This window comes from Ovis aries, chromosome 9 (genome assembly GCF_016772045.2).
Source record: "Ovis aries strain OAR_USU_Benz2616 breed Rambouillet chromosome 9, ARS-UI_Ramb_v3.0, whole genome shotgun sequence".
Classification (NCBI taxonomy): domain Eukaryota; kingdom Metazoa; phylum Chordata; class Mammalia; order Artiodactyla; family Bovidae; genus Ovis; species Ovis aries.
The window spans coordinates 52246418-52271771 of NC_056062.1; positions in this window are offsets into that span (position 1 = coordinate 52246418).

The window sequence follows — 25354 nt, forward strand, 5'->3', positions numbered from 1 at the left end:
ATTTTATATAAGATCATGTCATCTGCAAACAGATAGTTTTTCTTCTTCCTTTTGGATTTGGATATATTTTATTTCTTTTTTTTCCCCCTGATTCATCGGGCTAGGACTTCTTTTGTCATGTTGAATAGTAATGGGGAAAGTGGTCTCCTGTGTCTTGTTCCTCATCTTAGAGAAAAACTTTCAGCCTTTTATCATTGAGTATGAGGTTAACTCCAGTACTCTGGCCACCTCATGCGAAGACTTGACTCATTGGAAAAGACTCTGATGCTGGGAGGGATTGGGGACAGGAGGAGAAGGGGAGGACAGAGGATGAGATGCTGGATGACATCACTGACTCAATGGACATGAGTCTGAGTGAACTCCGGGAGTTGGTGATGAACAGGGAGACCTGGCGTGCTGTGATTCATGGGATCAAAAAGAGTTGGACACAACTGAGCGACTGAACTGAACTGAACTGAACTGAACAAGGTTAACTGTGAGCTTGGCATATATATGACCTTTACTATATTGAGGTTCATTTCCCCAGTATGTTGAGCAATTTTTTTTTTTTTTCATGAAAAGAATCCTCTCTTTTGCAGGTGTGTTTTTTTTGCATCTATTGAAATGATTATACTTTTTTCTCCATTTTATTCTATTAATATGGTATATTACACTGATTGATTTGTACATGTTGAACCATCCTTACACCACAAGGATATACTGTATCACAGTTTCATTTCACTTACTGTATAATTCATCTCCAGAATTTTTGTTTGATTCTTTTGTTATGATTTATTTTTGTTTAACTTCTCATTTTGTCCAGACATTGTTTTCCTAATTTAATTGAATTGTCTTTCTTTGTTTTCTTATACTTTATCAACCTTCCTTTAAACTACTATTTTGAATTATTTATCAAACAGGTCACAGATCTCCATGCCTTTGGAGTCAGTTACAGAAAGACTTCTGTGATCCTTTAATGGTGTCATGTTTCCTCAATTTTTCGTGTTTCTTGAATTTTTGTGTAGCTGTCTTTGCCTTTGCAGTTATTGTTACCTTCATAATTTACTAATTGCTTTTAAGAGAGAACTACCTTTTGTCAGTCTTGCTACAGATTCTGAGGCTTTCTTAGATGTTCTATGGATAAGCCTGTTCCAAGCTTCTTGCTTCCCTTGGTGGGGGAATTTTTTAATTTGTGTGCCTTCTCTCAGTTCTACAGCCCATGAGGCCAGGTACTAACAACCTTCCATTTGCTTTGGCCTGTGGTCTGTACCTAGCCTGCAGGTTAGGCCAGCTTTCTGCAGGTATTTATTAGTCATCTGCCAAAGCTCAGTCTCTCCAGCTTCAGAACCATGCACAGAGTCAACCACGGGGTGGGGTGTTTGTGAGTGAGACATGTGGGATGCTGCAGATACCCTTGGGCTAGTTGGGAGAACTCATGGCAAGGTGTCCCAGCAACTCATCATTGGGCTTCTTGATGGAGTCTGCAATGTAATTAATTGGATCCATATTCCTTTAATTTCCACAAGAATCGTATCTGCCACTCCCCCAGCCTCTACCTGCTCATGAAGCTCACATGAGCTTCTATTCCAATGTCCCCCATGGCTGGAGAAACTGGGAACTCATATCTTTCCCCTGCAGAAGATATCTCAGGCCAAGAAGATCTTTCTTGACTGTGAGATGTGATGTCTTGTAGGAGAGTTGTTGTAGGTAAGGTCAAAATTTTCCTCTTCCTCTGTCCAATATGAGTATCCTCCAAGCTCATTTTTTTTTGGGGGGGGGGGGGCTTTAACGTTGCATTGGAATTCATCTGTTGGAAACCTAGAGTTTCACAATAGCTCTCTCATCCATGGGTAATTGTCTAAAGGGCTTCCTGGACCATGGGTAGGAGGGGCTGGAGCCAGTATACAAGCCACTGCAGGGTCCCAAGCTGTGGTGAGGTCTGTGTGTCTATTACCTGACATGTAAATGGGCAGGACTCCTCCTGGGCCTCTTGATGTATAATGCTGAATTCTACAGCTCCCACAGAGGCACCTTTGTCCATGGATGGATGCCAAATTATTGTTGTTGAGCAGGATACAATGAGCTATGTCTTCTTTAGCTATGTTGCTGACATCACTCCTCAGAATCATTTTTATTAAGAATGTTGAGGGAGAGATAAGAGGCACAAGTCACAGAGAGGAAATGCAAGGGGAATGAGAGCAGGGTCATTGTCTCCGATCGGACTTGTCTCAGGGCCTTGAGGAGCAAAGCTCTAAATGCAAGGAAAAAAGAAACTTTTGTATAGGGTTTTATTTTATGGGACAAAGGCAAGGTGATAAAAGACAAGGTGACAAAATGTGACGCAGCCCAGGAAGATGTCTCTTATATTACTGTGCACAGTGTACTAAGGTTCCTTAGACTCTCTGAGGTTCCAGAGAAACTGGTGCCATTTGTGCATCTTTTTGTGGGCTCTGGATATTGCAATATTGCACCTTTACCGCAAATGTCATCCTTAGTTCAGTGGGGCTTGGAAGCAAGGAAAGAACTAAAGGGCCCTCAGCTGGCTTCAAGGGCCACCAACATCAGCCAGGAAGGCCAGAACTTAATGCTCTAACCAAGAACTGTCTGTGTTCCCCAAGAATTCCTGGGAATAACTTGAAGATTTTGTGTGAAAGTAAGAGATGAATGTATTCCATGAGCAAGTTAGGGAGACAATCCATGAAAAGTAGATTGTACTAATAAGTTATCAATACACTGGTGCCCTGGTATGCTATTTTCACAACGGTTCAAAAGATGAATGATCCTTAAAATGAATACAATGCAAATCTAAGATTCCAAGCTAATTCTTCAAAAAGATTTTAATTAATTTTTATTCATCACATAATTCTAATATTAGATTTCCTTCCAAATATATCTTAAGAATATATCCAAGTGTGGTGAGCCTGGTCCAGTGATAAAAATTAGTCTATGCTTTTCTTATTATATGGAGAAGGAAATGGCAACCCACTCCCATATTCTTGTCTGGAAAATTCGAAAGAAGGAGGAGCCTGGTGGGCTACAGTTCATGGGGTCAAAAAGAGTTGGATGTGACTGAGTACGCTTTCACTTTCATTTTTGTTTTTATGATAAATTAAGCTTAGTATTGATTTTAAAAAGTATTTATATCTCTATAAATATGAAATCTGCTTATTGTCTCAAGACATTTGGTATGCTATACCTTCAAGTTTTCAGGAGTATTGGGGAAATTTATAATTATAATATTCTTAGAGAAAATTTATGTGAATATATATGGATGTGTATATATATGTACATATATATAACTTTTTACATGACTAAGGCTTCTAACTGTTAATATGCTAATTTAATCTTTATATATATGTATATATATATAATTTTTTTTACATGGAGAAGACTTCTAACTATTTATATGCTAAATGCTTTGCATACTTATATGTATTAGTGTCTATAACTCTGCTTTGTTTTGTATCTTGCTAAAATTAAAGCATCCTTTCTTCTTTCACACATTTTATACATATAAATATATATTATATACACATACATATATATATAGTCTCCTTCTTTCTGTACTATGTAATTCAAGTTGCCCACACATTATCTTCTCTAGGAACTCCTAACAACAAGAATTTAACCTATCAGTGTAAGTTAATCATCTTCTGCTTCCAACAGTCACCAGTTCTCATTTTAAAAGCTTTGTCTTTATCCCAGTCCCCCAGGGTAAAAATGTTATAATCATTTTCACTTTCCCTTTCTGTTTTCCTCACTAGATCTAATCCATCACTAAGCTTTGACACTTTTTCTTGCTTGGTCTATTATATTTCTTGAGCCTCCTTTTCCAACTTAACAGTCAACACTTTATCGGAAGCATTCATGGTGTCCAATTTGCATAATGGTACTAGAGACCTAGTTGCTTCATTGCCCTCAGGGTTTCTCCAGTATGCTCAGTTCCCTTATATCCTCTGGAATAACTTTCTTTCAATGCTTAAAAAAAAAAAAAGAAAAGAAAAAGAAAAAAACCCACTTTTTTAATAAAGTAATTTTCTTTCCTTCTATTATTTTAAATCTAACTATTTTTCATCTTTGCTTTCAGAGTTCTACTGTTGGTTGCTTCACCTACCTTATCATCCTCGCTCTTTAGATTTTCTGCTCCTGTCAGGTTAAACATGCATTCCTTCTCTATGCTTGCCCATTTTAACTCCCAGCCATCAGGTCAGATTTCTCCTTTCCCACAGCTTTTCTGTATCTTAAACTCCAAATTCCTTAAGTATTTAATAACAGCAATGATTAAGTACAATATGATATGTTCATGTAATAAGAGACCATGAAGTCCCTGAGAATATTTTTACACATACTTTTAAATTCATAAGCTGAGTGATAAACATTTTCAAGTGGGAGAAAATGGATTAAAAATCATTTTAAGAGTATTTTAACTGAGGTTTCCTGGGACCCCAGACTTTGAGATAGACATTTGCTAACACAAAGTCCTGTGAACACTGTCATTTGGATCTATAACTTTAGGGGACTCAGGGAAGAAGGATTGAACTGAGGAAGTTGTTGAACTATAATATGGTTGAAACAATGGATTCAACCAATTTCATAAGGAGCTCTTTGTTTGAGGATGGTTGTCAGAGAGCCACTCGGCTGAGGGCTAACAGCTCCAACACTCCCAGCAGCTGGGAAGTGAATGCCTTGGGCTGAAGGGATACCTGGGAGACATGGCATAGCCTCCACGTAGAGATAGAGATAGTACCTTTAAAAAATAACAGAATCATAGGAAGAAGAGCCACAAAGAAACAGAGGAACATGTTTATTATCTCCAGTTGGTGGTTTAGCCACAAAGTTGTGTCCGACTCTTGTGACCCTATGGACTGCAGCCTGCCAGTCTCCTCTGTTCATGAAATTTCCCAGGCAAGAATACTGAAGTAGGTTGCCATTTCCTTCTCTCAGGGATATTCCTGACCCAGGGATCAAACCCAGGTGTCCTACATTGCAGTGGATTCTTTACTTACTGAGCCACTAAGGAAGCCCTTATTTCCACTTAATAGGACTACAACTGACTTTTATGTAGTCTTATTTAAATTTTCTAATATTTTCTACTTGTGCTTAGTCACTCGGTCATGTCCAACTCTTTGCGACTCTATGGACTGTAGCCCGCCACGCTCCACTCTCCTTGGAATTCTTCAGGCAAGAATACTGGAGTGGGTTGCCGTTTCCTGCTCCAGGGGATCTTCTGACCCAGGGATCCAACCAGCATCTACTGCATTGGTAGACAGATTCTTTACCACTGTGCCACTTAGGAAGCCAAAAGTAATATATGTTACTTAAAAACACTCACCTTTAATATTTGTCCTCAATTTTAATTTGTATTAAGCAAAATGATTTTTGTGTCTTCCTTAACCATTTTCTTATAGTCAAATTTTCACTTTTTTGTTTATTACTACAACTTCTAAGATGTTCTATGTCTCTCTCAGGTAGATAATAACTTCTTAGGAATAGGTGTCATGTCTAAATGCATTTTTTTGTTGTTTTTCTTTTTTATTATGATTATATATATGGTGGTGGTGATTATATATATGGTATAATCATATATATATGATTATATATATATGGTAGTCATATCTGATTCTTGTGACCACATGGACTGTAGCCCTACTAGGCTCCTCTGTCCATGGGATTCTCTAGGTAAGAATACCTGTGTGGGTTGCCACTTCCCTCTCCAGATTATACGCACACACACACACACACACACACATATATAACATACTTAAAGCTGCTAATATGGGGTGTTGTGTAGAGTATATGAGTATGTCCTTAAACAACTGGAGGAAAGGAAATTCAGAGCTAGATTAGGGCTAATTTTAACAGAGAGCCACAAGTTACCAGCAGATCCTGCCTTAGAAGCAACATTCTGCTTACAGTTTAGGTTGTCAGCCATTGTCTACATAACCCCTGCAAAACCCCGTCACTCTGTGGTGCAAAGCAATAGCTGAAATAAATTTGTAATCCTAAAACTAAGAGTGACTTTGGTTATTCTTGAGATTGGTCTGTTAAGGTTAGCATAGATAATTGATCTCTTGTATTGGAACTTCAATAAGAGCAACCCCAAGTCCAAGAAGCAATGGCTGTGCGGGAGCTACTCCATGTTCAAGGTCAGGAGGGGCAGCTGTGAGGAGATACCCCTCGTCCAAGATAAGAGAAACCCAAGTAAGACGGTACATGTTGTGAGGGGCATCAGAGGGCAGACACACAAACCATAATCACGGAAAACTAGTCAATCTAATCACATGGACCACAGCGTTGTCTAACTCAACGAAACTAAGCCATGCCGTGTGGGGCCACCCAAGACGGGCGGGTCATGGTGGAGAGGTCTGACACAATGTGGTCCACTGGAGAAGGGAATGCAAACCACTTCAATATTCTTGCCTTGAGAACCCCATTAACAGTATGAAAAGGCAGAATGATAGGATACTGAAAGAGGAACTTCCCAGGTCAGGAGGTACTCAACATGCTACTGGTGATCAGTGGAGAAATAATTCCAGAAAGAATGAAGGGATGGAGCCAAAGCAAAAACAATACCCAGTTGTGGATGTGACCAGTGATAGAAGCAAGGTCTGATGCTGTAAAGAGTAATATTGCATAGGAACCTGGAATGTTAGGTCCATGAATCAAGGCAAATAGGAAGTGGTCAAACAAGAGATGGCAAGAGTGAACGTCAACATTCTAGGAATCAGCTAACTAAAATGGACTGGAATGGGTGAATTTAACTCAGATGACCATTATATTAACTACTGTGGGCAGGAATCCCTTAGAAGAAATGGAGTAGCCAACATGGTCAACAAGAGTCCAAAATGCAGTACTTAGAGGCAATCTCAAAAATGACAGAATGATCTCTGTTCGTTTCCAAGGCAAAACATTCAATATCACAGTGATCCAACTCTATGCCCCAACCAGTAACAATGAAGAAGCTGAAGTTGAACAGTTCTATGAAGACCTCCAAGAACTTTTAGAACTAACACCCGAAAAAGATGTCCTTTTCATTATAGGGGACTGGGATGCAAAAGTAGGAAGTCAAGAAACACCTGGAGTAACAGGCAAATTTGGCCTTGGAATGCAAAACGAAGCAGGGCAAAGACTAATAGAGTTGTGCCAAGAGAACGCAATGGTCATAGCAACGTCCCTCTTCTAACAACACAAGAGAAGACTCTACACATGGACATCACCAGGTGGTCAACACCAAGATCAGATTGATTATATTCTTTGCAGCCAAAGATGGAGAAGCTCTATACAGTCAACAAAAACAAGACCAGGAGCTGACTGTGGCTCAGATCATGAACTCTTATTGCCAAATTCAGACTTAAATTGAAGAAAGTAGGGAAAACTAATAGACCATTCAAGTATGACCTAAATCAAATCCCTTATAATTATACAGTGGAAGTGAGAAATAGATTTAAGGGACTAGATCTGATGGATAGAGTGCCTGATGAACTATGGACGGAGGTTTGTGACATTGTACAGGAGACAGGGATCAAGACCATCCCCATGGAAAAGAAATTCAAGAAAGCAAAATGGCTGTCTGGGGAAGCCTCACAAATAGCTGTGAACAGAAGAGAAGTGAAAAGCAAAGGAGAAAAGGAAAGATATAAGCATCTGAATGCAGAGTTCCAAAGGATAGCAAGAAGAGATAAGAAAGCCTTCCTCAGTGATCAATGCAAAGAAATAGAAGAAAACAATAGAATGGGAAAGACTAGAGATCTCTTCAAGAAAATTAGAGATACCAAGGAAACATTTCATGCAAAGATGGGCTCGATAAAGGACAGAAATGGTATGGACCTAACAGAAGCAGAAAATATTAAGAAGATGGGACAAGAATATACAGAAGAACTGTACAAAAAAGATCTTCATGACCAAGATAATCATGATGGTGTGATCACTCACCTAGAGCTAGACATCCTGGAGTGTGAAGTCAAGTGGGCCTTAGAAAGCATCACTATGAACAAAGCTAGTGGAGGTGATGGAATTCCAGTTGAGCTGTTTCAAATCCTGAAAGATGAAGCTGTGAAAGTGCTGCACTCAATATGCCAGCAAATCTGGAAAACTCAGCAATGGCCACAGGACTGGAAAAGGTCAGTTATCATTCCAATTCCAAAGAAAGGCAATGCCAAAAAATGCTCAAACTACCACACAGTTTCACTCATCTCACATGCTAGTAAAGTAATGCTCAAAATTCTCCAAGCCAGGCTTCAGCATACGTGAACCATGAACTTCCAGATATTTAAGCTGGTTTTAGAAAAGGCAGAGGAACCAGAGGTCAAATTGCCAACATCCTCTGGGTCATGGAAAAAGCAAGAGAGTTCCAGAAAAACATATATTTCTTCTTTACTGACTGCCAAAGCCTTTGACTGTGTGGATCACAATAAACTGTGGAGAATTCTGAAAAAGATGGGAATACCAAAGCACCTGACCTGCCTCTTGAGAAACCTGTATGCAGGTCAGGAAGTAACAGTTAGAACTGGACATGGAACAATAGACTGGTTCCAAATAGGAAAAGGAGTACGTCAAGGCCTGCTTATTTAACTTGTATGCAGTGTATATCATGCAAAATGCTGGGCTGGAGGAAGCACAAGCTGAAATCAAGATTGCCAGGAGAAATGTCAATAACCTCAAATATGCAGATGACACCACCCTTATAGCAGAAAGTGAAGAGGAGCTAAAAGCCTCTTGATGAAAGTGAAAGAGGAGAGTGAAAAAGTTGGCTTAAAGCTTAACATTCAGAAAACGAAGATCATGGCATCCAGTTCCATCACTTCAGGAAATAGATGGGGAAACAGTGGAAACAGTGTCAGACTTTATTTTTTGGGACTCCAAAATCACTGCAGATGGTGATTACAGCCATGAAATTAAAAGACGCTTACTCCTTGGAAGGAAAGTTATGACCAACCTAGATAGCATACTAAAAAGCAGACACATTACTTTGCCAACAAAGGTCTGTCTAGTCAAGGCTATGGTTTTTCCAGTGGTCATGTGTGGATGTGAGAGTTGGACTGTGAAGAAAGCTGAGTGCTGAAGAATTTATGCTTTTGCACTGTGGTGTTAGAGAAGACTCTTGAGAGTCCCTTGGACTGCAAGGAGATCCAACCAGTCCATTGTAAAGGAGATCAGCCCTGGGTGTTCTTTGGAAGGACTGATGCTGAAGCTGAAACTCCAATACATTGGCCACCTCATGCGAAGAGTTGACTCATTGGAAAAGACTTTGATGCTGGGAGGGATTGGGGGCAGGAGGAGAAGGGGATGACAGAGGATGAGATGGCTGGATGGCATCACCAACTCGATGGACGTGAGTTTGGGTGAACTCCTTGCTGATGGACAAGGAGACCTGGCGTGCTACGATTCACGGGGTGGCAAAGATTTGGACACGACTGAGCAACTGAACTGAACTGAACTGAACTGATTGTAACTTCAGCTTGGTACTTATTGTATGTTTGCTTCAAATGTAGAATGATAAACCCCATATGGTAGTGCAAACAAATATTTTAAAAGGTTGAAAAGTAAAAGTAGTGTAAAAAATATTTTAAATGGTTGAAATGAGTGCAGGAGTTTTACAAACTCCTTGGGCCATAGATTTTTCCGTCAGTTTTAGAATAGCTCTTATTCATCAAGTAACAGTTTGTATAAGGAATTAGTATGAGAATACTTTTAAAATAAGCAAGATATTTGAAACTCTAATACCCCTCTTTCTAACTTGAAATTAAAGGGACAGAAAGACAGAAATATATATTTTTACTATATGTCTAAATCAGGAAAACTTGAGTCAGAATAAACTAGATATAGCTGATAGGGTCATTTAAGATATTCCTTAGAAATAGGTTCAAGCCGGAAGTTTGTACTGAGCTTGAAGTTACTTAGTCCAAATAAATAAAATCTGCCCTCCTAACAGAGGACAGTTAGAAACTCATGCTTATCACTGAAGATTCACTAAAACTCAATATTTTCTTGTTATGCATTTCAGGAGAAACACGATTTCAAAATACAAGTAGAATTTCTAAGAATATGTTCACAGCATTAGTCAATTAGTTTTATAGGCTTCAAAAAAATTTGGAGCAGTAAGAAAGCCAGTTTGATAGAGAATTTTATTTAAATATTGGCTTAAGTTTAGGATTTTATGTTTAGTAATATTCTAATACATTATATAATTTACTAACAGTTTTGATAATGTTTAAAGTGTATTTTTAAATGAAAAAATAGTTTTCCGTATGGCTTTTTAATCTTGCTTAATACAAATCATCTAGCTTATCTTACACTGAATTTCGGATACTTGTCTAAAAGTGTATCTTATTATCCACTTCCTTCCCCCAATCTTCAGGTTAAATCACTTTTTTTGACTGCTTGTATTACTATTCTATACATATGTTTTCTCTATTAACACAGGGCTAGTCCTCCTATAAAACTTGATGTGATCTTAGATTCAGCTTCCTCATTCACTTGACAAAGCCTATAATTCTACATTTCCTTGGCCTCAGTGATCACTCTTGAATGTTGCTTCTTTTCATTTTCTTTTTCCATTGCCTTTGTCTAGGTCTTCATCACACCATGAGCTTTAAAAATCCTTCCTGACATCACTCTGAAGTCTGTCGTTAGTTTCACCGCTAGTTGACCACACTCTCCATAAACTTGATTATTTAAATCTTTTGTTGCTTTCTTATTGCCTAAAGAATAAAATTTAAATTATCTCAGAAAGACTTCACTACCTGGTTTTCCCTTTTTTCCAGACTTGCCTCCCATTACTTTCCCTCAGGCATTCTCTAACCTTCTTTGATCAAGAAGGTAGATATGGGAAGGAGGCTCACGGGATATGTAGAAAGATAAAGGCACCTGATTAATCAGCCAGAAAATAAAGAACCTTCTGGCTGCATTTGTGATGTCAGATGTTGGAGCATATCACCTTTCCTTCTCCAATTAACCTATATTCCCAATGTTCTAAACTTCTTATAATTTTTCATACTACTAGCAATATTTGAACTTTTTATCTTAAGACTTCTAGTTCAAGCGCAGTTTTCAACCATTTTTTAATTTGATTGATATTTACTGGGTCTTTGAGTTCCATCTAAATTGCCACCTCTTTGGAGAAATTTCTTCAGTACTTTTAGGAAATGCTTTTTTGTTGTTTTTATTTTCATAGCTGTGAACTCACATTTATATGAGTTACATTTCTAGCACTTATAAAGCTATATTAATATCTGTCCTTTGGCTGGAGAGTGAGTTGTTCTCCATATCTATGATATCTAGCTCAAGGATAGGAGCTCAATAAAATTTTGTTAATTGACTGAACAAATACAGCAATGTTCCAAAACTTGAGAAGGCTGTGGGGGATATTCATAGCAGAGTCCATCTGAAACAATGAGAAAATATCTCTCTTACAACTATGTTAATTTCAGGGCATCAGAGAAATAGCTTAAGCAAAAGATAATGAGAGTCCTAATTAGAACTGTAACCATGGTAATAGAAATAAAGAGAGAAAATGAATAATATTGTTGAGATAAAATCAAAATATCCAGGTGATGTTTGATAAGAGAGATAATAGGAGAAAAGGGTAATGATAACCTTATTTTTGAGATAGTTTTAAAGTATATAAATATTTTAGATTTTGTATTTATCATTTGCAACTATGTATTCTTTTATACCTAGTGAACAAAGCATTGAATATATTTTCAACAATTTATGTTAGTTAAAAACAATTGTGATAATGTTCAGTATTTATAAGTAGAGAATTATTTCAGTAAATAAATCTAAGATGAAAAACCAAAAGTAGTCACTTTATGCAAAAAACAAATTTTCAAAATCAACACTGGCAGCAAATGAAAAGGTGACTAAATATTAGAAGATCTAGGTCCTAGTTTCAGATCAAACTTCTGTCGCCATGACTCTGGGAAACTGAGTTAAGTTTTCCAGTTTCATTTACCAGCTTAGTAAAACATCAGCTTCTATGATTTTTTATAACTCCAGAAGATTATTTAAATTTGACTTTTTAGCCATCATCCTTCAAATAAAGATATACATTGATTTTCATTTGGAACAAGATTTAAAGAAAACATCTGACTGTCAGTGGGGTGTTTTTTATAAGTATAACAATTTTTGTAGTTCACTATTCAAAGAAATTTATTTTTTATCAGATAAGAAAGGTCAAATATCTCCCACTTAATTTCTCTTTGATTACATTCTTATAGTTTGTCTGAATTGAAGACTATGTGGTTGATTTTTAAACCAGATCTAATAAGTCTATCTGAATCTTCCCTCTAGTTTAGACTTTCTAACTAGTCATAGAGCTGCTGCTAAGAAATAAACAAATCATCTAAAAGTCTATGCTTGAAAATTTCTGTTAAATACACATAGATACGATTTTAAACTAATCAAATTTGTAAATATGAATTAAGTTACTAAACATTCAATCATTTATTCATTCAAAATATTTTGTGTCCTGATGGTAAAGAGTACTGTAAGTATCTCAGTGTATAAGACAGATATAGCAATGGCCCTAAAATTTCAGTTCCTTAATGCATTAGAAGCTATTTTTCACCCCTATTGCAGTTCAAGTGAGTTTTCGGATTTAGCACTCCACATGGTGAGCCAGAGATCATGGCTCCTGCCTGCCGTTGGTTTTTCAAAGTCTGTCACTAGATTGTTTACAATGGTCTGGGTGATGAAGAGAGATCCTTGAGGGTCTCAGGATGGTTTAAAACCCAGGCATGAAAGCATTCTGGAAGACTCCTGCCCACATTCCATCAGCTGACACTAGCCAGATGACCGCATCTAGCTGCCAGGGAGGCAGAAAATACAGGCTGTGCGTCCAACAGGAAAAGAAATTAAGACTTATGGTCATATATTATTACCTATGCCGGACAAAATATTCTCCTTCTCATGGAGCTGGTACACTATTGGGAGAAACAGCAATAATCAATTAAACTAGTAAATGAAAAGCTAATTTCAGATAGTGACAGAAGTTCCAAAGAAAATTAAAGCTAAATGACATGATAGAAACAATGGAGATGGAGAAAGTTAATGTGGATTGGGTGGTCAAGGAAATTTTTACAGGGTGAAAATATTCAAGAGATTAGATCTGATCTGATAGACAGAGTGCCTGAAGAACAATGGACGGAGGTTCATGACAGTGTACAGGAGGCAAGGATCAAGAGCAACTCCCCAGGAAAAAGAAATGCAAAAAAGGCAAAATGGCTGTCTGGGGAGGCCTTACAAATAACTGTGAAAAGAAATGAAGTGAAAGGCAAAGGAGAAAAAGAAAGATATAAGCATCTGAATGCAGAGTTCCAAAGAATAGCGAGAAGAGATAAGAAAGACTTCCTCAGTGATCAATGGAAAGAAATAGAGGGAAAAAAACAGAATGGGAAAGACTAGACATCTCTTCAAAAAAAATTAGAGATACCAAGGGAACATTTCATGCAAAGGTGGACACAAAGGACAGGAATGGTATGTACCTAACTGAAGCAAAAATATTAAGAAGAGGTGGCAAGAATACACAGAACTGTACAAAAAAGATCTTCACGACCTAGATAATCATGATGATGTGACCACTTATCTAGAGTCAGACATCCTGGAATGTGAAGTCAAGTGGTCCTTAGGAAGCATCACTATGAACAAAGCCAGTGGAGGTGATGGAACTCCAGTTGAGCTATTTCAAATCCTAAAAGATGATGCTGTGAAAGTGTTGCACTCAATATGCCAGCAAATTTGGAAAACTCAGCAGTGGCCACAGGACTGGAAAAGGTCAGTTTTCATTCCAATCCCAAAGAAAGGCAATGCCAAAGAATCTCAAACTACCACACAATTGCACTCATCTCACAGGCTAGCAAAGTAATGCACAAAATTCTTTAAGCCAGGCTTCAACAGTACGTGAACTGTGAACTTCCAGATGTTCAAGCTGATTTTAGGAAAGGCACAGGAACCAGAGATCAAATTGCCAATATCCGCTGGATCTTCAAAAAAGCAAGACAGTTCCAGAAAAACATTTATTTCTTTTTTATTGACTATGCCAAAGCTTTGACTGTGTGGATCATAGCAAACTGTGGAAAGTTTTTAAAGAGATGGGAATACCATACCACCTGACCTGCCTCTTTAGAAACCTGTATGCAGATCAGAAAGCAACAGTTAGAACTGGACATGGAACAACAGACTGGTTGCAAATAGGGAAAGGAGTACGTCAAGGCTATATATTGTCACCCTGTTTATTTAACTTATATGCCGAGTACATCATGAGAAACGCTGGGCTGGAGGAAGCACAGCTGGAATCAAGATTGCCGGGAGAAATATCGATAATCTCAGATATGCAGATGACACCACCCTTATGGCAGAAAGTGAAAAAGAATGAAAGAGCTTCTTGATGAAAGTAAAAGAGGAGAGTGAAAAATTTGTCTTAAAACTCAACATTCAGAAAACTAAGATCAAGGCATCTGGTCCCATCACTTCATGGCGGATATATGGGCAAACAATGGAAACAGTGAGAGACTTTATCTTGGAAGGCTCCAAAATCACTGCAGATGGTGACTGCAGTCCTGAAATTAAAGGACGCTTGCTCCTTGGAAGAAAACATATGACAACCTAGACAGCATATTAAAAGGCAGAGACATTACTTTGCCAACAAAGGTCCATCTAGTCAAAGCTGTGTTTTTGCCAATTGTCATGTATGGATGTGAGAGTTGGACTATAAAGAAAGCTGAGTGCCAAAGAATTGATGCTTTTGAATTGTGATGTGAGTCCCTTGGACAGCAAGGAGATCCACCCAGTCCATCCTAAAGGAGATCAGTCCCAGGTGTTCATTGGAAGGACTGATGCTGAAGCTGAAACTCCAATACTTTGGTCATCTGATGCGAAGAACTAACTCATTTGAAAAGACGCTGATGCTGGGAAAGATTGAAGGCAAGAGGAGAAGGGGATGACAGAGGATGAGATGCTTGGATAGCATCACTGACTCAATGGGCATGAGTTTGAGTAAGCCCTGGGAGATGATGATGGACAGGGAGGACTGGTGTGCTGCTGTCCATGGGGTCTCAAAGAGTCAGACATGACTGAGTGACTGAACTGAGCTGTATTGAGCCAAAATCTAAATTATAAAAGGAAAAAAAAAAAGAGAGATTACTATGATAAGATATAGATGTAGATTGCTCCAGGGAAAGCAAGTATCAAGTACTGTGTACCGAGTTGAAACTAGCTTTTGTTTTTAAACAACATGAATAAGACTTGTGGGACTGTAGTAGAGTGACATGGGACCCCAAACTGGGTAAGAGCGGGCTCATTAAAGTCTTTTAGGTGATAGTGTGGAGTTTTCACCTTGTATGAAATGCAGTGGGTGACCACGAAGCATTTATGAGAGAAGCGACAATCAGATTCACATGGAGGAGATCACTCTCTTCATTATGTGATAAATGGGTTCAGAGGGGCAAGAAAAGAAGTGGGAAGCCAATTAGTGAACTATTGCAACAGTCAAGTAAGAAATGCTGCTGTGGACTAAGTCGGTAATACTAAGATGTAACCCAGCAATTCTGCTACTGGGCATATAGCAAGGGAAAACCATGATTCAAAAAGACACATGTACCCCAGTGTTCACTGACGCACTATTTATAATAGTTAGAATTTGAAAACAACCTAAATATCCAATAACAGATGAATGGATAAAGAAAATGTGGGATATATATATATACACACACACACACATATACAATAGGATATTATTCAGCCATACTAAAGAACAAAATTTGGTCATTTGTGGAGATTGGATGGGCCTAGAGATTGTCATACAGAGAGAAGTATGTCAGAAATAGAAAAACAAATATGATATATTAACAAATATATGTAGAATCTGAAAAAGCTGGTATAGACAATCTTATTTACAAAGCAGAAGTAGAGACACAGACATAGAGAACAGACATACGAACACCATGAGAGAAGTGGGGGTGTAATGAGTTGGGAGACTGGGATTGACATATGTATACACTATTGATACCATGTATAAAATAGATAACTAATGAGAACCCACTGTATAACACAAGAAACTCTACTCAGTACTGTGTGGCGACCTAAATGGGAAGGAAATCCAAAAAAGGAAATCCAAATTTGAATCAGCAAATGGTGTGTGTGTGTTTGTGTGTGTATATATATATGTATATATATGTATATATATGTATATGTATATATGTATATATGCTGATATTTGCTGATTCACCTTGCCAATATAGTAAAAACTAACACAACATTGTAAAGCAACTACACTCCGATTAAAAAAAGAAGCATTTAGCCTAAACTATTGAATACATTTTAAAAAGAGAGAGAGAGAGTTTGGAACAGTATTTAAAAATGAAGATAGACTTACTTTGACTTGCACATGGAGGTAGGTAAAGGGTAAAGAAGAATCAAAAATAATTTATGCTTTGGTCTTTATCAACAGAATGGATAATAGTTACAAGCAGTAAGATGTGAAAGACAGAGAGAAACAGGTTTCTGGGAGGGATTCATATTTTTACCATAAATCAAGATTACCAAATCAAGATTCATATTTTTACTGTAAAGCTTTGAGACATCCAGTAGATAGCCAAGGAGAAATGACGAGTAGGTAATTGAGTATATGAGTGTAACAGCATGCTCTGTGCTACCTTTATGTTGCCCAGATAGATGGCTAAATCTCCAAAGCTGAAGTAATGTTTACTGAACATGTTTACTGAGAGCCACCAAAGTACTACTAGGTATACCTCCCTCTTCAGGAGTTTTAGGAACAGGGAAGAAACATCTATAAAATTGGATATGAGGGGTTCCCTAGTGGTCCAGTGGCTAAGAATCTGCCTCGCCATGCAGGGAACATGGGTTTGGCCCCTGGTCTGGGAAGATCCCACTTGCTGAGTAGCAACTAAACCTGTCTGCAGCAACTACTGAGCCCAGCTGCCACAGCTACTGAAGCCCACATGCCTTAGAGCCCATGCTCTCCAACAAGGGAAGCCACGGAAACGAGAGGGCTGCAGACCACAATGAGGAATATACTCAGGTCGCCAGAGCAAGAGAAAACAGGTGTGCAGCAACAAAGGCTCAGTCCATCCAAAACTAACTAAATTAATTAATTAATTAAAAACCAGATGCAAGATTGAATTTTAAACTGAGTTTGACTGAATTAGTTTAATAGCGGAAAGTGACTTGAAAGGTATGTTTACTGCCATGGATATTATTATGGGAATTTTAACCTATCATAGTTGAAGGCAATAATTGGAAAAAACTGTTACATGATTATATCCTCACTACATTGTTCACAGGCTTCCTGGGTAGCTCAGCTGGTAAAGAATCCACCTGAAATGCACGAGACCCTGGTTTGATTTCTGGGTCGGCAAGATCCCCTGAAGAAAGGATAGGTTATCCATGCCATTCTTGGGCTTCCCAGGTGGCTCAAATTGTAAAGAATTTGCCTGCATTGCAGGAAACCTGGGTTCTATCCCTGGGTTGGGAAGATCCCCCAGAGAAGGAAATGGCAACCCAGTCCAGTATTCTAGCCTGGGAAATCCTGTGGACAAAGGAGCCTGGCTGGCTATAGTCCATGGAGTCACAAAGAGTCAGACACGACTAGGCATGTATGTTCACACTTCTATCAGAGTATTTATAAAAATGCCTGGAGTGTCACTTGTAAAGAAATCAGGTCTAGATTGTTCAAAGTCATGTGGCATGGAATGGTAGTACCTAGTCAGAGATTCGATATAGAGAGAATAAAGGGCCTACAATGGACTCTTGGAATCTACCAAAGCGAAGAGTTCAAACAAGGAAGAACAGCCATCAGAGGAGCTGTAAAACAGCAGTTTGATTACAGAAAGAAAACAAGCGGAAGTGACTGATTGTCTTAAAATTCTACAGAATGTTTTGAAAAAGAGGGACTGGCCAATTATGTTGAAAGTTACTAAGGATGGGAGCAAACAGAAAAGAAACTACTACATTCTTCAGCATACATAATTCTTGTAAGACTTGTAAGACCTTAGTGAGGCAAGTTTCATTGACACTTTATTGGACAGGTTGAGGAAAGAAAATGGTATAAAGCTTGGAAAGAGGAAATTGGACATTTTGAAACATTTTGTGTGAATGAGAGTCCCAATATGGGATATGAACCAAAAGTGCAGTCTTAAGGATTCAAGATACTAGAGTATGTTTGCATGTTAATGGAAAAAATGTAGAAGAAAAATTATTAACCCAAGATAAATTTCTATTCCATACTCTTTGCCTGGGAGTATATATTCACTTGTATACAGAATACAGAACGGCAATTATGCATTATGAGTGAGCCATTGCAAGGTTTGGGAGCATTTTGAGGAGTTTGAACAGAAAAGTTGGTATGAAATGGTCCTTTTTATGCAAACAAATATTAACATATTCAGTAAAGGTGATAAGACAGTCATATTTGATTTAATGTTCATTTGAGATTTATGGTCATGGATTAAGGCTACTCAGCATTTGAAGATGTTTTTCCCCTACCTAGTCAGCAGCCCTATTATAGGCATAGAGTAGGTGAATACTTGGGTTTAGCTTTTTATTTATTTATTTTTTATTTGGCGGGGGGAGCTGTCTTTTAACTAGGGTTGTGGTCTTGTCAGGAAATTATAAGAAGGAAGAGAAATGCAGGAAAATTGAAGTCAGTTGCAAGAGAGTGATTACAAAGATGGAGGGAAGAAATGATCTCATTCGAGTCAACTGTATTATTTCTTAAATCTCCATTTCAAAAAACTAGCCTAAATTTATACAGAAACCACTGTATTTAAAATTATAGTTGTTGTTTTTATATTATTCAATCAAATGTTTCTATATTATAACTTAACCTCCGTTGTTCAGTTAATCTCCAAATTATTTTGAGGAACAATTTAAAAACAAGGAAATCAAAATACATGATAGTTGATATTCATATATTGATACTTGGGAAGTAGGAAGTTTTAACTGCAAGAAAGAAAATCTAAGCAACTTCTTCTTTCCCCAGAAATGATTAAAATAGTTTCTCTTGTAAAATTCCTTTGGCTAATTTGACTGTTTTGAGTCTTAAAAGTATGGTGAGCAAAGAATGTATTCATAATCCTTTTGGCAGCTTGGCTGCTATTCTTGTTCCTAGCTTTGTAACACTGTACCATTCAAGGTTGGCCACAATAAAACAGTCAACAAAAATTAGCTGAACATCAGGTATTAATTCTGAACTTGGATGTTTTCATGGTATTTTCTAATTAGTTGTTATATGTTTTTAAAATTATGAACTGTTTATATTAATAAACATTCAAAAATATGAAGACGGGAGGAGTACTTTCTGTGTAGCAGATATTTTATAACCTGATTTAATCACCAAAATAATTCTGTAAAGCAAATATTGTTATCCCCATTTTAGACAATGGGAAACCAAGATTAAGAAAGTTTATATCATTTGCTCAAAGGCAGAAATTTAGTGAGTGACTGAACCTGGATTTGGGCACAGATCTGTCAGTCTACCAAATCCATGTGCTTTTTGGGTCAGAAACTTGCCTCCAGGTTTCAAACTGAATGTCTGTATCAGTTTGATTTGTGCAACCACGTAATATTTAAACTAATGGATGTAATGAAAAACGGCACATAAACACATAATCTAGCTGTTCAATAATGTTTAAAGCAGACACAAAGCAATTCAAGTTTCTTCCTACACAATATAAGCTTTCAAGATTAGTGGTATGTGGTTTTACTATTCACTAGCATTTGAAATGATTTTTGATCATATAAATTGGTCTTAATTTTACATATATATATATATATATACATATATATATATAGTCCAATATTAAATCAAAGTCTATATGCTGCTGACTATGCAAACCAAGACTATGCTGTCTCTATTTTTGCAGCTCACTCAAATGAAACCAGATAATTCCATCTGTTTAATTCCCTTTGACCCAGTTCACAGTCACCTCTAAATGGATTCCAGAAATACCAGTTCTGCAGCTTGCAGAGTTTTCTTAAAGCAAGTCTAATGGATCAAAGTGTGTCATTCTATCTAGCACCAATTTATTCATCATGCAATAAATTCACATTTTGTGTTAGGTTTAACACAGTGCTTGGGAAAGGTAAAGTCAAAATGTCTTGACCTCAAAGACAAATAAATTAATGTCATATTGATATGGGCATATATATAAAATATATGAAGTATATGTGGATACAGATTTAGATATGCAGGCATATAAATACAAGCATACATATACAAACATAAATACTTGTTATTAATGTTTTATTGATAATAAGCTCTTGATATGAATTATCTCATTAAATTCTCCTTTTAGTCATTAATTGTTGGATAACATATTATGCCCCAAACTAGCAGCTTAAAACTATAAACACTTATTATCTCACAGTTTTTGTTGATCGGGAGTGTAGGTGCAGCCTAACAGGGCCCTCTGGCTCCAGGTGTCTCATAAGGTTACACTCAAGTTGGCATTGGATCAACACGGCAGTAATTTCAAGGCTCACCAGGCTGAAGAACACACTTCTAAACTCACTTGGTTATTGGCGGGCCTCAGAAAATCTGCTTCCTGGTCCACTCAAATGGGCCTTCCCACAGAACTACCTTGTGACATGGCAAATGATTTTCTCCAAGGAGAACAAAGAAGAACCAGAGAGAGTACCCAAGATGGAAACCACAGTCATCTGTTACTTAATCTCAGAGGTGACATCATTGCTTCTGCCGTATTTTATACATCAGAATCAAGCCAAGAAGTTCAGCCCATAATTAAAGGGCTGGCATTACAAAAAGATAAGAAAATCATACAGCCAAAGATCACTAGAGTCCAACTTAGAGACTGCCCTGCAGGCATGCTAAGTCGTTTCAGTTATGTCCGACTCTTAGAGACCCTGTGGACTGTAGCCTGCCAGACTGCTCTGTCCATGGGGTTCCCCAGGCAAGCATACTGGAGTGGGTTTCCATGACCTCCTTCAGGGATCTTCCTGACCCAGGGACCAAACCATCATCTCCCACAGTTCCTGACTGCAGGTGAATTCTTTACCGTTGAACCATGGAGGAGATTCAGAGACTGTCTATTGCAATACTTAAAAAATAAGTAAAACAGCCTTATGAGGCAAGTGCTATTTTATATAGGTAAGACAATTGAGACAAGATTGTTTAAATACCTTCTTCAATTTTATATAGCTGAAAAAATGATAAGGCTAGGATTCAAAGAGTATTATTGCAAAGTATAAAAAGATTCCCATAAGTTAAAATTCAAACAGAGAAAAAAACACTTTATGCTAGAAAAGAAACAAAATATAACCACAAAACAGAAATGCAAGTATGAAATTATATATAATATTAATAATTCAGAGAAATCGATTGAAAAGCTGGTAGGAAATCTAGTCAGAAAAATTGGTTGATGTTAGCAAGCTTTTAACATATGGTGAAGGAGTTTAGATTTATTGATAAGTGAAGAGTTATAATTTATTTTAAATTTTATTTGATTGTGGTTAGAATAGTTAGTCATCAATATTTTAAAAACAAGGAAATCACATATTCAAAGACTGGCTTTATGAAGATCTGTCTGGAAGTTTGTAGGATAGTCTGGCATTTTATGAAACAAAAGATAAACAGTCTGTTTCAACAGGCATATATGCAGCCATGAGGGTCTGACCAAGGGCCGAGACAGTGGAAGGAACAGGCAATGTCTATCTGTAAGTAAGATTTCCTGACTTAAAGCAGTTAACTAACGTAAATTATTCCAAGGCTTTGAGAGAAGAATACTGTAAAAGAGGAAGTGCAATGAAAACTTCGAAGGGCAGGATTATCTAATTTTTTCACTTTTGTTCTCCGAAGACTAGAATAGGTCATCATAAATGCCCTTTAAATAAATAAATAGCAGACACCGTAATGTATTGGACAAAGATTCACTAAGATTAGCTCAAGCAAAAAAATAAATAAACATAGGGAAGGTTAAGATTATGTTTCATGCTAGTAAAACACAGCCAGATTTCACAAGAACTAGAGAACATCAAGACCAAGGACTACTGTGCTCACTTGGGTGTGAATGTATGCTAAAACAATCTCTCTCTCTGTTTGTCTTTCTCTCTCTCCTTCTGGCTTTCTTTTTTTTTTGTCTCTGTCTCTTCATTTCTTTCCACCTTTAGATATGTAAAAATAAACACATTCTCTGCCTGTATTGGCAGGCTGTGCAGACACTTCCCAATAGTTTTAACTTGCATTAAGCTTTGTCTTGAATTGATGAAGACTTTGACTTAGATTTTATGGAATAGAAGGTCCACTCTCAAATGCTGATAAGCTCTTCCTGTGTTAGTTCAAATGTAGGAGCGGTGGGAGAAGGAGAGGATTTTGAGATTCCTCTTTGGTTTAGGCTTGAGTCTAATTAGCATTGGCCATGGGTAGATGGGTAGACAATTAGGAGACTTATTTATCTCTAAGTTGACTGGAAGAGAAAAACGGCGAGTGAAAAAGGCATTTTAAAATGTTTTGGTTTTGTGCCATGCAATATACATGATTTTTAACCCTGACAATGGCTTACAGTGAGCTCTAAATATCAGAAAAGGAAACTGAGGCTTTGGAGGAATTAGGTAAAATACTGTTACATAGCTCATCAGAAGTTTTAGACAAGATTTCAAATCCACTACTTTCTGACCCGATAACTACTATCTTGCTCTTTCTACTTCTCATTGCAACACACAGCTAAGAAAAATAGGGAAGTTAAAATCAAAATGACTATATGTTTAATCGTGAGTCATGCTGGCCACACTATAATAGGCCGGATGTTAGTAACTGTAGACAACTAATATACCTGAATCTTATCACAACTCAGACCCCTGTATCAACTTCACCCCATGCCTGACATTTAATGAGGCTCTAGGATGAGTGAAGTCTTTGTTAACACTTTTCTTGTTATCAAACACTCTGGATGTTTAATGGTTTATTTTTAGCCTTTGCCAACAGAGCTGTTCTTCAAAATGCCATATGCCTTACAGTGAAGATCATAGTTATCAAACGTCAGCTGCAGAATTTTGGCAGAAAAGTGAACAAAATTGTAGAGTTATGTAATATCAGATCACTTATAGACTGAGGTGGTTAGTTACTCAGTTTCTTTTGTTTTAGGAAGCTGGTAACTTGTTCCTTTATAAAGAATATGATTGTTAAAAGAATATGATTATAAACAGGAAACATAAAGTAAATGCAATGAGGCAAATAGGAAGGGAAGAGAGTATGGGAATAAAATCATTGGTGAGGAAATAGGCAAAGACATGTATCTCTTCTTTAAGTGACAAGAGGGAAAAGATAAAATTGAAAGAGAAAAATGTCACCAGGTACTACTTTCTAAATAAGGCAGTAGGCAGTGTGCTTCTCTAGGAAGAAGGGATTAGAAATAATTAAGGAATGTAGACAAGGCTTGGAATATAATTTGTCCCTGGGATTCTCTAGTATAAATTTGAAATAAAATTATATTAGCAAGAATACTCCCCAACAATTTTTATTTATACATTCATAATATTATGTAAGAGCAATCTAGAGCAGGAAATAATGCTCAATTATCTTTGTAGGATTCATAGATTTGACAATAGTTCAATTCAGATAGTAGATGCTTAATTAAATTTTGAAGAATGAATCTGTGAAAAAAATGAACATGCCATATGATTTGTATTTCATTGAACATATTCTAGTATCATATTTGGAAAATGTGAATATTATGAATCTATTTAAGGAATTACTTGAGAGTTTTTAATTTGTATGTTAGCTATCATATAAAATATTTATAATAGCAATTTATATAATCAAAATTGTTTAAGTTTTATTTGTGATATAGTAAAGAGATAAGAAAAATGAGTGCTCTGGGAAGTATTATTGTTGAGAAAATTTCACAAATTCATTTTCATAAAAGGGAGAAATTATTGATAAATACATCTAAATTTGCAGATTGGTTATTTTCAGAGGTTATTTGGGGTCATAATTGTAAATCTCATTACCATGCTTGAAGGAGGTCTCTTTCATTATTATGGTGCTGAGGTCCATATCCCTGAAGCTAATTGCAAGGTAGAGCGGCAGAGTTCTAATTGTTTGCCATCAAAATAGCTGTGTAAGCTTGATTAACAGTGTTCAGCAACATTCATAATAGTCCAAGCCTGGCCCTGCATAAAATAGAAACTGGGAAAAAATCAATAAGATTTAATAAGATCAGGAACAATCACTTACAATAGTACATCAATCACACAAAGTAATAGGTGCAGGATTTGATAGGGTCCTGAACTGCCTGAGAGATTCATAACCAGTACTCGTTAATGATTTGTTCATTTGCATTTTATCAATCTAGCTACAGCTGACAAGCAGAAGGAGCAGGAAAGAAATATGTTGACTTAAACTCATCAGCTTTGCAATTAAAAAAATAACACATAATAGCAAATTTCTTGTCACATGGAAATCTAATGTTATTACCAATATGTGTGCAATTGTTGGGTTCTCAGACTGCGCTGGCAGTTAGACTTGCAGAATGGCTGGTATGACAGTGTTTCTGTGGTCACTAGGAAGCCTCAAAGCTTAGAAAGAATCTACATGTGAATACAAATTTCCTCTCCACCTCTCATAGACCTTGGTTGCATAATAACATTTAATGCAAAATGTGCATATTTTCTTGTTTTTATCTCTTTGAAATAAATGAAGCTCCTGGCTTTGCCTTAGGCAAACCTTCTATCAAATGCTAAAACAATTATAATGAGAAGGCTTTCTGGTGATTATTGCTTATCATTATATCCTATTTCAGTAGATGTTATGACTATATAAAGTAATTATGCTGTATTTACCATATATATTAAAACACATTTGGGGAAGAAAGGTAAGTGGCTAAGATAAAGTTGTGTAAACAAATTTTTGATTCCCAATAAATGATATTATTTAATGTGAAAAAAATTCCCCTATAAACGTCAGAAGCATAACAAAAGTCTGAGCTATTTCCAAGAAATTCATGCAGAATTCTGCTTAAGAAATTTCATAGGTGTTTTCTACAAAGAGAATTGTGTGAGTGGTGGGATGCAGAGCACATTGTCAGAAACCAGCAGTGGTACTCTCCAAAATATGGATTAATTAGTCTCTGTCCAAAACTATGGTAAATTATGTTCTCCTTCAGAGAAAGACATTATGATTCAGCTCCTTGTGGATGATGTTTAAATAGCTGATTTCTGTGTAGGATCCTTTAATTCTATCAAAGTACAGGTAAAATCCCATTATAATAGACTCCACGGGGCCTCTAAATAGTTTTGTTGTGGTTGAGTTTGGTTAAAATGAATAAATACATTTATCACATTCCCAGTATGTAGTACATACTGGAGAGACAAACTTGATACCATGTCTCTTTTCTATTGAATT